Source organism: Pinus tabuliformis, chromosome Q (assembly GCF_031772625.1).
Source record: "Pinus tabuliformis cultivar Carrire ecotype Pingquan chromosome Q, CPIR1, whole genome shotgun sequence".
In the NCBI taxonomy this organism is placed as follows: domain Eukaryota; kingdom Viridiplantae; phylum Streptophyta; class Pinopsida; order Pinales; family Pinaceae; genus Pinus; species Pinus tabuliformis.
Genome location: NC_142296.1, coordinates 932,564,204 through 932,581,441, shown reverse-complemented (window position 1 = coordinate 932,581,441; position 17,238 = coordinate 932,564,204).

Genomic DNA, 17,238 nt, shown 5'->3' with positions numbered 1-17,238 from the left:
AGAGGGCTTGGAGAGTAATGCAAGAGCCTTGGCTTCTCCATAGTGTAGAGCGAGCATATCTCTTTGGAGGAGCAGACAGTGTTGACTGTAACATATCACTATTGGGTTAGTGGCTATCATGGTTGTATGTATGGATGGAACTTTCACTTTATATAATATAACATAGCCAACACATTTCATGCCTATGTTGTTATTATAGTTTGACTATTTTGGTTACTTTAGCAATGTATGCAGTTTACTTACACATGTATGCATCTTATTAAAGCGTGTTTTTGGTTTAACTCATTACTTTGGATCGTCGACTATTCTACTTTCCAGTCTATGGTGTCATTCAGATCGTGTGTCCCTTTCAGGCTGCGTACTTTTACAGGCTTCTAATGGATACACTTCCTTTCCCTCCTTGTGTTATAACCTCCCCAAGAATCTCTCTTGATTTATTGAAAGGTCACACACTTGCTTTCGACAAGGATATCTTGCTTACCTTTGTGCATTATAGTAGTCAAGGCATCAATTTACCACCCTTTGCTGGGACTCCTACTCTAAACAGTTTGAGGTCTAGTTGGGACTTCTTACCGGGAGATCCCCTAACATGTTGGCGGGTCTAGCACTATCAACACCTGGTAAGTTTGACCTTGAAAAGGCGGGATTTGGAAATATTGACCTTGAAATTTTTTTTGCACTGTTCTGACAATGGGTTGCCTGACAGGAATCTATGGTATAGATTGGACCATAGGAACAATTTGATAAGAAGAATCTTGCAGGATTTCCTGAGTAGTTTGAGGAACATATATTTGAGGGGTTACTAGAACGGTCATTTGTGATACTCCTAGAATAGGTGGCTGAGGACAACTTGGACTAACTGTGAAACAATTGTTTGAACAGGGGTCTGTGGTGAAATCTAAACAGGTCATTGAATCAGTTGCTAAATAGGTGTTTGAGGAATTACTTGAATAGGTTGTTGGAAAAATGTTTGAGGAATTCCATGAACAGACTGTTGGATAGCTACAACAATATCTGGAACAAGTATCTGAGGTATAGCTTGTCCAATAGGCTGAGCAGGTTGATAAAGTGGCACTTGTGGAGAACCTGGACCATACATTTGATTAAAGGCAGGATTCCAAATTGTGTTTATCCTAGGATAAGGAGTACCAAGTAAAGGTTGATTTATAGTAAGTTGACCTAGGCCGGGCTGAGGTATCTGACCATAAGTTCCCATTAAAATATTGACCCCCAAAAATAGGTTGTCCTCCAGGAGGAGGATAAGTTGGTTGCCCCCCAGGCTGGTAATAAATTCCAGTTGGGATTACTTAAGGGTTACTTGAATTACCAGACACCGTGTGAATATGTTGATCTGATTCCATAAGTGCTTCAGGCATGGAAGTCATGCTATGATCAGTAGACATAGATAAACTAGATGACCAAGTAGAAGGTTGGGGAGAAGAAGCAACTCCTGAAAAATTTCTAGTAAGTGATTGGTATCCAGGAGGAACTAATGGACCACCATACAATAGTGATTATGGGGAGCTGGTAAACATGGATGAATCAATAGGTTCACTCCTAATAGGAATTTATGACATAGTTACTTTTGGTGAATAAAAAGGAATGTGTGGTGGTGACAAATTTTGACCTAAAAAACTCAAAGTTGTAGAATACCAAGGATTAGGTTGGAAAGGAGAGAAAGGAACTCTTGGGTCAAAAGTTTCAGTATCAATAAATGGAGAATGAGATGTCTCTATTTCTTCGGTAATGTCTTCAATGCTAATTAACCCAAGAGGTAATTCAATTGTTACTACTAGATTTCTTCAAGGTGAAGGTGGCTTAGGGGTAGGAGCTAAACCAACCGAAGGTGACTCAGGTTGAGAAAGTTCATATTCAGGATGTTCTACACCTGGTTCGGTAAGTTCAGTGTCCAAAAATTTGCTAGTGTCAGATTCTGTGTGAACTACATTGGTAATCTCTGTACCAGAGTGAACTAAGCCTAATTCTACTTCCTCTATTAGATTCAATTCGGTTTCTACTGTCTCAAATTGTAAAATTGTTGATGTTTTAGGTTTATCTGAGGCTTTTGATCCTGTTGATTTTGACCTTTCTATTTTTATCTTCTCCAACTAACTTGGTCTATATTCGGGAGGTTGACCTCACATTCTACATGATTGTCTTGGTGATTAATACATGATTAAAATTTATCACAAAATTAAACAATATTCGCTATCCAATCCAAAGGTCTCTAAAAAGTAAAAACAAACAATTAACACATGCTAAAAAAAATAAGGATTCAAACTATGCAAACAAGCTTTTCACAATGAAATCACTAGTTGGTAATGAAATCCAATGTCGCAGAAATTAAAGTGAAAATTGGCTGTAAGATATGAGCGAGTGGAACCAGTTATAATGATAACCTACTTAATGAAACAATCTAGTGCAAGTAACTTCACTTATGCCATCTTGAGCGAAGATTTCCCTCAAAAAGTCCAAGTGAGTCTAGTCAACGTTTGTTCCAGTTACAACAAGACCTTCCCTCTATCATCACCTCGGGTAATATCCCTAGGATTATGGTCACTAAGGTTGCAAACTACAGCGATTTTACCCAAGGGAACAGTTGTAGATCAGGCGTACATTCAAGGGTAGAGTAACAAAGCTCAATTCCCTTGATAGCTCCTCAACATGGTGAATTGAAGGTTTACTTTCAAGTGACCCCAAGTACCTTTCAACACCATTGTAATAAATGTAAATCAATGTATCATAGCCAATGAAGTGGGTATGATCACTTCACTAGATTTGATATGATCCTGTGCTTGACTCCTTTGTAAGGGGAGCTTCCTAGAGAAAAACTGAAATAACTAGATCTATCTCCCTATAGCAAGATTCTAGTGTTTGTCTACAGGTTTGGAAAGTTTAATCAGTTCCCTATTCCAAAGGCCTACACTTAAGATACTGTAGGTGGAAAAGATCCCTAAGAATAAAACTTTATAAATTGATTTTAATTAGCGTTGACTTTAATAGATGTTGTTACGCAAAGGTAATGGATGTGAAACTTGATGAAATTATGACTTGACGCAATCCTAATGCAATCGAAAATGATGATATGATATTTTTGTTTCAATGAAAATATATCTAAGGTAGGGAAAGAGTTTTTCACTTTTTAAACTAAAATATAAACATAAACTCAAAACCCCATTATAACCTTTTCCCTAAAATGCAAATAAGCAATTTCAAATCACCCAAATATTGAAAACAATTTCAAATCTTCACTTTGCCCAATAATACAAGTAAACAAAAAATCTCTCTTTTCATACAAGCACTCAAAAATTCGAACAATGCAATAAGAAACCAATGATGACTAAAAATGAACTTTTCCCTAATTGAATGCTACAACTTTTCTTGTAGTAACTAATTCAGTTCATGAACACTTCTAGCAAATAGACAAAAAATGATTTTTCATTCCAAAACTAGCATACGAAGTATTTTCATAAACCAAACCTAATCTTGTAAATCATTCACTTTGAAATTCAAAATAAACTTTTGCAAAAGAGAAATTTAGACTTAAAAATTGATTTAATCGATAGAAGAAAGATAGACAATGAACTCAACAGGACCAAAAAGCCTCTCTCTTGATAGGTCAAGCATTCATGAGACAAGACTCAACCCTAATTTGTAAAACAAGACCAATCACAAGGAAAAAACAAAAATAACATTTAATCAGAATAACAAACACTCACATGAGGTTCTAACAGGTGTAACACAACTAGAAAAAACAAAAAAAATGTTTTTGAAGAGGAAACAAGTGAGTTTTTCAGAAGTTCCAGGAATGTGCGCGGGCTCTGGAGTAAACTAGTGCACATGTGCTCTATCGCTAAGAGGTAAGTGTGCAAAAATGCGCACTATGCCTAAAGTGAAAGTGCGCACAACAGGGAAATTCAAGAAAAAATAAAAATAAACCAAATCCAGCTCAAAATCCAAATTTCTAAACTTTCCAGACACTTAATTAAGGCTCATGTAGCAGGTTGAAAAGATCAAAAAATGAAAAATACGAAGATTGAAATGAATACCTAACGGAGTCTCCAATTTGTTATGTGGACAAATACCTCTTGCAGACAAGAGCGATCTCCCTAGACTTCAAATAACCCTAGTAACAAACACACATTAACTTCTACCTTTCTGTAAGTTATGATCATTTAAAACCAAATAGAATGAAAGAGGCCTCTTACTAGTTTAGTGAACTGATTGATGAAGTCCCTCAAAGATTTCGATCACTCACTCTTTGATGCTCTAAATGTCCTCTCGTCACTCCTAACAACTTCTCCACAATGTCTTGAAAGAGATCTGCAAAGATAGAGACAAATAAGAGATCAAAGCATACAACATATAATCAAAGAGATAAATGAACTAATTAACTAATTATACATGTGAATTGATCAATTATACAACCAAAACTCATGTAGGTGATCAAGGAATCCTACAAATTAAATCAATGAAGATGTAACTAAGAAAGAACAATTGCTTATATTCATAAAACTAGAGAAAAGCCTTACAACCATGTAGCCTTGATGTAGTAATCCCTTTCTACAATCTCCAACCCTCTCCCTTGCAAGAAAAGCCTTCCAACCTAATCTCAATAGCATAAACCTACTTCCAACAGTCCTCCCCAATCCTCGGACCTGTAATGGATTTATAGGCCAAGAATTGGAAGTTATGGATCCATTCTCTAAGGGATGAGATCAACTATTAGTGGGATAGAGGTTCCACAAAGGAAGGGGAGTTACTCCATGATGGGAGGTATCAACACTGAATAGGTAGTCATTCGAAGCTTGTTGGTTGGGATATATGCTACCAACAATGCTTCTAGACTTCAATTTTTATTTTTACGTACTTCAAGTCATGTTCGTAGGTCATAGTGGAAGAGAATGCATTTTTATACACATATAATAATGGTCTTCCATGCATATGCACATGAATCAGCTAGGTAACTGCAAACATAGCCAAAATCAGGGTTTTGTACCATAGGATCTAGAAATTCCACTTTCTTGGGATAATTTAGTTTCAAACTTTGCAGGGTAATGCTCCAGAACACATGTTTGGATAGCAAGAGATCCAAACTGATGATCATTTTCCTAGTGCGACAAAATGACATGTAACATATTTCGACAAGGAGTTGCGTAGTTCGCTCGCTTAGTGGATTATGTAGTTTTATTTCTCAATGGATTGTGCAATTCAATGTCACTAGGGGTTACACAATTTTCTCTCATAGCTGATTGCGCAGTTGATTGTCTCAATGGATTATGTAGTTCACTTCAAAAAGAAGTTGCACAGTTCACTATGACAGAGGATTTCACAATCCCTCAAAGCAAAGGATGCAACCAGTGTCACCAAGTCAAGACTTAGTTTGTTTTCACAAAAGTACTTTATCTAGTTTCAAAAGTTGTGCACCTACTATCGACAAGGGCTAACTATCATCAAGGAGTGCCTAGTAGTTATTAAAATAAAAACATAGTTAAGAAATCACAAGCTTAATGTGAGAGAATGAGTTGTTGTGACACTTATTTAAACAAGAAGAAAACTTGACACAAGTTGAAACAACAATTATTATGGTCAAAGGGAGGCTCCAAAATCAAATGATGGGCACAATTTTGGATAGGGGTTGTAGCAGCTGCAACACTTTCTAATTAGTAGTATTATCGACAATGGGAATTTATGATCTTGAGTATATAAGTCAAAGATTAGCTTTATATCTTTTTCATTTTTACTCTAGGAAACAACATGTGACCTTTAAATTAAGGAAGGGAGTTGGGCCTTTTATTTTTAATGCCAAATCAAAAAAAGAAGTGTTTGAGAAAATTATCAAGGAAATGGGTTTGTGAACTTTTTGGGGTAAAAAGGGATAGAATTGATAAGTTTGGATACATGGGAAAACCATTGAGAGGTAAAACCACAGTAAATACATAATTTATGATTTTCATTTATTATGGAAAATCAAGATTTATTTTCAACTGCTCCAACCAATAATAAATATACCAAGTTGGACATCACTTATAGGAAAATGGATACTTGTACTTATCCCATGAAAGATGATTGGAGGATACTTGCTCAATTTGCACAAGGATGATTTGGAAAAAAAAATCCCGAAACATAAGCAAATGAGAATTAACATTTGGCAAATTTTTTTGTCAAATCCTACATTTTTTATAGTCATGGTCTATTTTAAAATTTCGTGTCTAGAATGTTGCTCAAATCAACTAATTTTGGTTAGTGTCAAATATTTTATAAAATAAAGTAAAATATTGATGCCAAGGGATTAATATTTTTGTAATGAACGAGGTCTTAGAGTTTGAACAATACTCATTTACTAGTATTCAAGATTCATCTTTTCTAATTGTAACAATTTGTGAATTTTCTATTCATGTACTTTTCTAGTGTATCAAATTTTTGTTGAACACATGTACTTGATTTTCAGCTATATGAATAAATTTTGAAAGTAGTAATTGGGTACTACTTCACCTATTACATGTTCCTCTATGATGTGATGAAAAAATGAGTTTCATGAATTACAATGGTAGCACCCATAACTTTATTCACCACTGGGTCACCTAGGAGACACATTGACATATCCATACAATGAATATATTCTAGATCATGATTGCAAATTGGGGGTTGATGTAGGTTATACAAGGAATTAAATGAAATGAAAGAAATTAAATGGAACACACATTGATATCTATAGAATATATGACAACAATATGGTGAAAACCTAAATTCTATTAATAAATGAAATAACATAATATTGTAGAACAAAAATTGGCTAGAATGGTGGTAGCTATCTTTGAAAATAGAGAGATGGTGGCTATGGAAATTTACAAAATATAAAAAAGGAGGCTGCAAAAATGGTATTTTAACATAAAAAATTAACTATAGAATTCCAAAACATAACCCTAGAATATGCAAAACCAAAATGTTTGCAGCCCCCAAGGTGGTTAGTTGGTACGTCAACTTCGTGAGAGCACACATTTTTCATCAATATATGTTTTGAGTGCACGATAGCTCGTTGGAAAAAAATATAGAGTACAACATTTTCTTGAGGTCAAGTTATGCCAGGGAAACCCATAGCCACCTGAATTTCCAAAAACATCATTTAGGGCCTCAAAATGGCCCTAGAAGTTTGGGACCTAAAGATCGTAGAAATATTGCCAAGAATATAGAGAACCATTGAAACAGTGGAAGAGATGGGTGGCCACTGATATCCACCTAGACTATTCCTCCCCCCTTAGGAAGATTTAGTTTCCATCGTGTCATGTTTCCTCATCATATGGGGAAACTTTTGCTAAATTTGTCTCCTGATAACCTACCTTCCTTAGTGAAGAAGCTACCCTACATTGAAAACTTGATAGAGTTGTACGTGTTTCTAGTAGGTATCCTTTTTCTTGGTATCTGTGATCTGATACACTGTAGCCTGTTCAACATAGTCAAGGTTGAGTTTTGGGAGGGTTAATTCCTTGACTACCTCCAAGGTATCCAATAGAGGTGGAAAATATGGTTGAACCAGCTCCACATTAAATACTGGGTGCAAGCCAAGGAAAGGGGGAATGCTTAATTCAAAAGAATTTCACCCACAACCTTTATGATTATGTAAGGCCCATATTAGAGTGGTATGATCTTCTTTTGGGGGCATGTGAGCTACTCTTTCTATAAATGTAACCATACCTTATAGCAACCTGAAAATTAAGTGGAACCTTGTGCTACTTATGTCGTTATTTGTACTTGGAATTTTCTTTCTGGATGATAACATGGATGTGTTGTTGGAGGTATTGGATCCATTCAAAAAATTTGGCTACCCTATCTACATTTACCTAAGCATGGGAGGACTCTATTGCTGAATATGTAATGGGCATAAAAACATTAATTAGGGCTAATGGATGGAATCCCAAGCACAACTAAAAAGGATTGTCGCCAGTAGATATATGGAGGGCTTTGTTATAGCTATACTAAAAATATGGAAGGATTTCGTCCCATGTATGTGGATGCATAGAATTTTACATGTGCAAGATATTCACAATCATCCTATTGGCTACTTCTCTTTGTCCATCTGATTAGGGATGAAAGGAAATCGATTTGGTCAACTTGGTATCCATGAGAGACCATAGGTTGGATCAAAAGGTGTTGAGGAACCTATTGTACCTATTTGAAATAATGGTCTAAGGTAGCCCAAAATGAACCCAAACATGCCTAAAGAAGAGTTTAATAGTGGCTTCAACTATGATACTCTTATTTTAGGGTGCGAAAATGGCCATCTTAGAGAACCAGTCAACAAACACAAACATATTCATTACCATGCTTGGTGTATCGAAAACCAGACATGTAATCCATGGATATTAACTCCTAGGGATTTTCTCGGATAGGAAGAGGAGTGTACAACCCCTTATTTTTTATGGTTGGTTCAACTATGACATAGGAAGTGCATGATCAGATATATCACCAAACATCCTATCATAGATTTTCTCAATAGAAATACTTCTAAAGTACTACTATTATCTTATCCACACCAAAGTGTCATGCAACCTAACTATAATGTGCCTTCCATATCAGGTTGGAATACTCGCTTGAAGGAACATGAAGTTGGCCGAGGTAGCACAAGAATACATCCTAGAGGTGAAAGTCTAGAACTTGCTTTCTTGCTATCAACATCCGATATGTGGTAGTAAAGCCAAAGTCACTATTATATAAGTGTAGCCACCTAAAGGCCTCCATCCCATAGGAGTTAAGAAATGTATTTATTGCCACAAATATGGGCTGACTAAGGTAGTTTGTGATATGATAGGTGATATCCTTGTATTTGATGTTCAAATGGAATTGTTGCAAGTATGTGGACCATTTTTTATTGCATTCATTCTATAACTTTCCACATGTCTGCATAAATTCCAAATCCATGTGATAAGTGTGGATGATCATTTCCTCATAATATAATGCTTCCATTATTGGTAAGCCTATGTGATGGAGTACATCTCCTTATCATAGTTGGGTTATCTTGATACGATAGTGTAGGGTGTTTCACTATGATAGGTCACTGAATGTCCTCGTTGAGTGAGGATTGTACAAATAACATATTCATAGATATTTGTTTCAATCTCAAATGGTTGTTGTAGGTTTGGTAGTGTGAGGACTGGTGCAAAGAAAAGGAGGTGTTTTAGATCCTCAAATTATTTCAACTATGACTCAAACTAGGAAAACGTTGCTTCTAGTCCACCCTTGGTTACTTTCCTTAATGACCAAGTGATATAAGAGAATCCAAACATAAACTTAGTGTGGAAGTTAGCAAGGCCAAATAAAATATGAAGCTCTATTATATTTGTTTGGGATGGTAAATCCCGAATGACTTGGATCTTGGTTGGTTCCACATGCAACCCATTTTCATTCACAATGTATCCCAAGTATTTAATTCTCTACATGCCAAATGACCATTTCTCCATATTGACATGAAACTTGTGTTGTCGTAGGGTGCTCATGACCTGTTGAATGTGTTGCAAATGTTATGCCTAGGTTTTGTTGATTATGAGGATGTCACCCAAGAGATAAGATAGGAGTTCGAGATATTAATAAATAGTAAATGGTTAAAATCCCATTAGAAGCTTATGAAATAAGAAGCTTCATAAATATTTTTATTTTTCCTGAAATTATAGAACCATCGCACCTACAAAGTAGAGCAACTTGCGATGGTCAGTGCGGGTGCTTAACTATGCAACATGCCACCATTGCAGGTGGACTGAAAGGCAAAGTGCTTTAGGGCCAAAAATGAGTTTTCACGCTGATAGACCTAAAATTCTTGGAATTTTCGAAGAATAAATGATTTAGGCTTTGCAAAGGGACAATGACAAGGTGTCAAGGATGTTGATTAATCCAATTTCTAGTCCATTCAAATGAATGTAACAAAATTACCTATAACAGATTGCCCGCTAAAGTACAAAGTCAAAAGTAGTGGCTAAGGACCGAAGTGCTTTACGTTGTGACAAGTTTGGATCAAGCAATGGTTGGTCAAGATCATCTGTTACAATACTTAATTATCATGATATCATTGTTGAGGTAGGCATACCCATAATCAACATATAAGCTAATATACATGTATAATGATCAAAGTAGTCTCGTACATGGATGACAGAGTGTGGACCTATGCTTGGATGACTGTCTGAAGGATCACGACCATCATACTTTTGTGATATTGTATGAATCGTAAAATAACAACCCAGATGTATGAAACTACTTCTAGGGTCTCTACCTCATTCACTTGATAGTACGAGTCTAACCATGTCAATAAATGAGTTGGAGTCAAACATGGCAGACACCATATGATTATCGGCCAATGATGTAAGTTGTTAACAGACGCGAGAGAAATCATCGATAATGATAATGGCTCTTAAGGTACTACAATACAATTTATGTGGTGTGAATGAATGAGCTGAAGTCGAACACCACAAAAAATATTTTGGTTGAAGGCCAATGATGAGGAACCATCACCAGAAGTGAGGAAACTTGCCATTGAGGTATGCAAGTTCTAAGGCACTGAAGAGAGTTTCTATGTTAAATTCCTAGATAATGAGTTGATGTCGATAGGAAGTGACATATCATAGGAGGGCCTTGATGTGTCCCCCGTCAACAACAAAAAACAAGTATCAAGATTTTGAGACAAAATGATGTCGATGAAGAGTTGGTTCAGGAGCAGTAGAAATGAAATAAGGCTTAAGGTATTGTAGCAGATGTCAATTGAGGGTGGAATTTCTCTTGAACATATCAACGAAAATACATGGAATTGGAAAAATTGACTCAAAGACCCATGATGAAGGTGTAATCAACAATGAGGCAAGCGAATTTCCAAACCCAAAGAAGTCACGAAAATGAAGTGAAAGAGTGTCATGTTCAAGAGCGACTCACTACCATTAATAGGAAAAGCCATGTTTTCCCAATTTCCCAACCATTTCTAGTGAGTACCTCTTTATTTTTGACAAGCTTGAGGAGGATTACATGTGCATAATCTATAAGTTCATCCTTTAGATGAATCCTTTTGTTAGTTTTAACTAACCCTACGAAGGAGTGGTTTAGTCTCATCATGATTAACAAGTCCATCACTGTTTAATAGTTTTACAAGTCCAGCGAAGGTGTAATTCAACTTATTTTTCATGTTTAGAAAGTTTAAAAAATAGGTGAAAAATAAAACTCCAAAGCTTCATTTTCATAAATTTAGTCTCTTGAGTCCGAAAAGGCATAAAACAATACTCAGGAGAACCTTTTAGTCATGTTCAACTAAAGTATTATTTTTTCATAAATAGTCTATCCCAGTCCAAAAAAGGGTTAAAATTATAGTGGGCAGACATCTTTTCATTTACTTTAATGAGTTTGAAAAGATAAGTGCCTGATAATATTTTCATATTTTGGGAGTTTGAAAAGAGCTAAAAGAGAACTCAAGGGGGGTTCCTTTTACGTAGGTCTACATAACCCAAAAAAGCGATAAAAGTGTGCTCTTTCATCAAAATGACATGTATTCAACTTAAAATCTACATTATTGTTAACGGGAAAAGTGTCTATTCAGAACGACTCTATCCCACTAAGGTGTGACAGTTACCTTAGAAACAAACAGAGAAAACTACTTTTGTATTTCCTTTATGAATTAAAGATAGAGGGGGATAGAAGGAACCGACCTGTGTCTTGCGCTAATCCTTTGATCCAATCCCTCTCTTCTTTGACAGCTTCCAGCTACCTGCTTCCTTACTTTCCCAGCTTCACCAAGTTCCTGTAAGATCACAGAAGAATAAAACTACACAAAGACATGGATCTATATTCATAAATAGCTTAGGATCATATTTAAGCTAAACATACAAATGTAACAAGCATCAATGATACACAAGCATGTAGGAGAAACTCAAATAGTTTTATTGATATAACAAGAAGATCTAGGAGGAGTTACAACCGATGATTCCTGATCCAGCATCAACCTCCCAGTAAAGAAGCCCCTCTTCACCTCCAACAAAGCATAAATCACCCAATACTCTGATATCTATCTCAAAACCAACAGCAATTCTTTGCAATGTACAAAATTCCAGCCTCCGGATCTCTGGGATGAGGGATCCATATATAGATGTATGCAAGGAAGATGAGTGAGCTTATGATTTGACTAGTGTCTTCTCTCTGTCAGTTCTTGCTTCCACTTGGAGACTGAAAGCCTCTTACTCATCCTTGGTCGAACTCAGTGAGGCAAGTGTCATTGGAGAAGATTCTGGAAGCTTCCATTATCTTTCCACCTCGCGGAATGGCACTGCCATTTGTCATTTCCCGCTCAACGCACCCTGATAGTGCATTTAGGTGCGTTGCAACACACCTAGCTAGTGTATTTAGGTGCTATGCAACACAACTAGCCAATGGAGCAGCTGAAATGATCCTGATTTGACTGATTCTGAGCAGTTTCTGGTGGAGAACTTCTGGGAGAAGCTGTAATTTGTTGACCTTGTTCCCTTAGGGGTCGGAACAATACTTTTAGGGACTTAGGATCCCTTGGTTTATGGACATTTCATGCTTGGAGCTGCAAGGCACAAAAATGTCTATAATATTTGCCCCCTAAAGTATGAGGCCGTTAATCGGGTGAAATGCTTTATTATAAGGATCCGAAGTTCTTTCAATGCTGGGAGGAGACCTGTAATAAGATACCATACAATAAATTATCTTCATATTGTTTTTCATGATCTAGCTGAGGTGGGCATTCCCATGCTCAGCTTTATAAATTCATTTTCATGTACATAGGACAGACAATCGTCTGAGTGTAGACTGATGATTCTGATAGAGACATCATCCTTTTGGTAGGATAATTATCTGTGCTACAATGTTGTACATTTAATGTCTTTATTTTCCTGGATATATATCGCAGCCCGGATGGATGAAACTAGATCTGTGGTCTTCAATCTCGTTCGATCTTCACTCGAGGTACAAGTCGATCCATGTGAGAAATGTTCTGAAGTCGAACATGGAAAGACATCGCTTGATTACCAGTCAATGATGTAAATTGTTAACAAGTGCGAGAGGAATCACCGATAATGATAATGACCCTCAAGGTACTACAGTACAATTCATGTGGTGTGAATAAAGGACTTGGCGTCAAACACCACGCAAAATCTTTCAGTCGAAGGCCATTGATGTAAACCTGTCGCCGAAAGTGAGAAACTTGCCATTGAGGCATGCAAGCTTCAAAGTACTAAACGGGGTGTTCCTAGACCAACTTCTTGGATAATGAGCTGATGTCGACAAGAAGCGATCCGTCAAAGGAGGGCCTTAATGAATCCCACATCAATGACACGGAACGGAGCAAATGATTTTGATGGAGGTGAAAACAATCTGATGATATACGGTTCAGGATGGCGGTCATGAAAGAATGAAGTATGATGTATGGTAGTGGATGGGACACAGGTGACTTCTCTGGATGACTTCTCTTGAACATGTCGGTGACACTTATGTGATGGATTGGTAGCATTCACCCCAAATGTGGATGGTATGGCATGACCATGGTGATGTGACCGGTGAATGAAACAACCCAACCCAACTCGGACACGGAGTGGAAGTGTCATGTTCAAGAGCGACTCGCTACCAATAAGGACTCTTTGAGTTTTCTTCCCAATTTTTCCCTAGTCATTGTTGACCAGTACCTCTTTATTTTTGTCAAGCTTGAGGAGGATAACATATGCTTGTTCTATAATTTTCCCTTCGGGCAAACCCATCGCTATGTTTTAACGAGCCTAGCGATAGTGAAATTCGTTCTCGTCTAAAGACAAGTTTGTCGCTATTAATCTTTTTAACGAGTTTAACGACAAAGATAACTTGGTCCTTTTTATTTTTAGAGAGTCTGAAAAGGTACGTAAAGGTAACTCCAAAATTCCTTTTTCTTCATCTAATCCCTTAAGTCCGAAAAATTATAAAACAATACAGAAGGGATGAATTTTCGATAGTTTTAACGAGCCGAAGAAAACAAGCGCTCAATTATTTTGTGCAATAATCCCTCAGGTCCAAAAAGATTAAAATCTAGAGGAGGGATAGCACTTCATGTCCCTTTAATGAGCTAGAAGGCCAAGGACTCGGCAATCTTTTCATATTTTACGAGTCAATTGAAAAGAGCTTAAAGAAGACTCGTCTTTTGAGGAACGAGTGATAAAATGGGTAGCAGCTGATTCCAGGTAAGGTTTGGAATTTTCCAATCACGGCAGTGTCACAAGGATGGCTAGTGAAATCACTCTTCGCAGATGTTCCTCAAAATGGGTAAACAATCAAATGGAGGTGAATGATCGGCCAATGGAAAAGTAGAGGTGACGGTGCAAACACGACCAAGGCTTTAATGGCTAAAGTACTACATTCACGGTGGTTATTTACCGGGGAATAGTTCATTTTTTAACGAGATTAAACGCGGGTGGAAACATTTGCTCGGTCCGGGTTTATTTTTTAACAAGCTTGAACCTCGCGGTAAACACTGCTCGATTAATCCAGTCATATGATAAGAATGTCTCATATAAAAACGACAACTTTTCGAGTGTTGCCCCACACCCTTTCTTTATGCAAGTTAGGAAACGACTAATCCAAAAAATAGATAAATAATTGCTCTTTGCTTGCACTCCAAAAGGTTTGCATGCCCCCAGGTATAAAAAAGAGTTTCAAGGTTACCTCTACTTCTTTCCGCCAAAACATTTGTTTTACCGAGAGAGGCCTACCTCTTACAGGTTACCCAAAGATTGTTCTATTTACGGCATAAACAAAACACTTCTTCGGCGATGTTTCTCGAAATAAAAAAAGGTGAGTGACGATGCCCGCCAACTCACATAACTTTGACAAGAGAATCTTATTCCAGAATAACCCTCTTCCAATGACGGACGGGGTACAGACTAGTCATATTCTCCCGCGGAGACCTACCCTATACCCGAAGTTTTCCTGCCGAAGCAGACCAGGATGCATGCCCCCTGGGTTTCAGTCATATCCCTCCGAATTACTCGCGCTTATTGGGAGGACGAACTGGAAATTGAGACATTTCTTGCGTGAAATGACCATTTAGGGATGGTATATGACTATTTGCTATGCGTGATCCGGGAAATGAAAGCTGGTCCACGAGCTTGACCACTCTTCCTTCGTGCGGAAAACACATCACTCTAAAGAGTGAGGAGACAATTGCTTCCATGCAATAAATATAGTCTCGTCCAAGGAGTAGATTGTAATCTAATGGTCCTTGAACTACCATTACATTCATGCGAACTGTCTTCCTTCTCAATGTTATGGGCACATCAGGAAGGATCCCTAAAGGTCGACTGGTTCCTTTATCAAAGCATGTCAGATTTCTCATCTCAGGCAAAAGCGATGGCGAATCAAGCGCTTTCCAAGCAGTCGAGGAAAGGATACTCACAGAAGCCCCCTCATCTATGATGGTACCAGCCATAACCATTCTATATATTTGAACGATAATTCAGAATGGTACGCTTGCTGGTAAATGGGGTCTGCCTAGCTGATTCCAGTCGAAGGAGACAACTAGGTTTCTTGGAGGTGGGACCGAATAGACGGCCGGGTACGACTCTGACGAACTTCCTTCCTACGGTAAAGGAATGGGTATATTGCCCCCATGTTCGTTGGAGTCTGTGCTTATGAAGAGAATTTGGACGGTGTCATCCTTGTTCTCCTCAGTGATTGTATCATCTGAAGATGAAACCTCTGAATATGAAACCTCTGAAGGCAAGACCGGGTCAACTGCCGCCTCGACCTTTTGACTTTCGTCTGTTATGGATCCAGATGGTTTATCTTCAATGATAGGTGCTTCAGCCGACCACCTGAGTGGGCCAGCTGGATTCTCAACTAGTGACGGACTCGGCAAGAGTTTTTTATATCCAGGAGGAAGTCGTAACGGTGATACCAGATGATCATCCAAAACTATTTTAGCTTTGTCTAAGAAGGGACAATGGTGGACGGAATGATTGCCTTCGCACAGTTTACAGGGAAATCTAGCTTTCCCTTTTTGTCCTGGGACTTCACTTTCACTAGTCGATGGTGCGCTTTCAACATGATCATCAGAGGTTGATGACACCGGGTTGTGCAAACGAGGAGACCAGTCTCTTAGTATCCGGGGGATGCAGGGACAATCTATGTGAAAGTGGTCTCCTTTGCAAATGACACATGGCGATTTAGGCCTGGTCGATGCAGTGTGTGGATTTTCGTTAGACGACACTCGTTTTCCCCCATTCGCCTTTGGCTCCTTCTTCTTCTTCTCTTTCTTCTTCTTTTCCTTCTTCTCCTTAGGAACTTGACTTTTGGCTTTACCAGCCCCATCAAGCGAAGAGGAAGGAGGAGAGGAAGAATTAGCGGAAGTAGAAGGTTGGTGGGCAACTCTGGACTCGTCTAATTGTTGATTCGATTGTTTAGGAATAGTGGTGTTCTGAACGACAGAGGTTGAGAAGAGCTATACCGGCAAACCAATTGTCAGTCCTGGAAGCGACAATGTGGCCATATGGGGTGCACCAACATCTCCCCAAGAGGAGAAAGGACTAGGATTTCCTCCAAGGGGAATTCCTTGGTTGGTAGAATCCATTTTCTCAACCTAAGATCAACGTAGGAAAGGGGTAATGAATATTCCGTTTAAAATAAATTTTTAGACGCTTTGACACAACTTGTTTTTTCAGTTTTAAAGAGTCGAGAAAAAACAAAAGATGACTCTAGTCTCCTTCGATTTTTAATGAGCCTGAAGTGACAAGTGCTCAGATGGACTACTCTGGAGATCTAGGTAGAGGGAGTACTAAACCAATCACAAAACTGCAGAATACCTTTTACGGTACGGCAGTCAATCTTCCTGAATGCTGTGTTCAGTGCATTGCGATCGATAGGGCGGCAGACACGGCTTCCTATGGATAAAGGATTTAAGCCTATAGGGGTCTCCCAATATATACTCGACGGTACGTGGGAGCACAAGTCTGTACTGGCACTTATCATCTCAAAGTGGAGGAATCACCCAACCATCAGTGAGGACAACAGTTACCAGGCTTTACGACGCCAGAATACGTCTCTAGCCTAGACCTCTAAATGTTGTGCGTTAAGTTCCAAAGCGTTGTTAGATTCATTGAATTTATTTTAAGTTGATCTTTCTTATGAAGTTTGCCTTTTGGGTTCACCACGAGATGTAGATGTAATTCCTAAAATGTAATCTAAAGATGATAAGCAAACTTTTATCTCTTTTCAGCAATGAAAATCCTA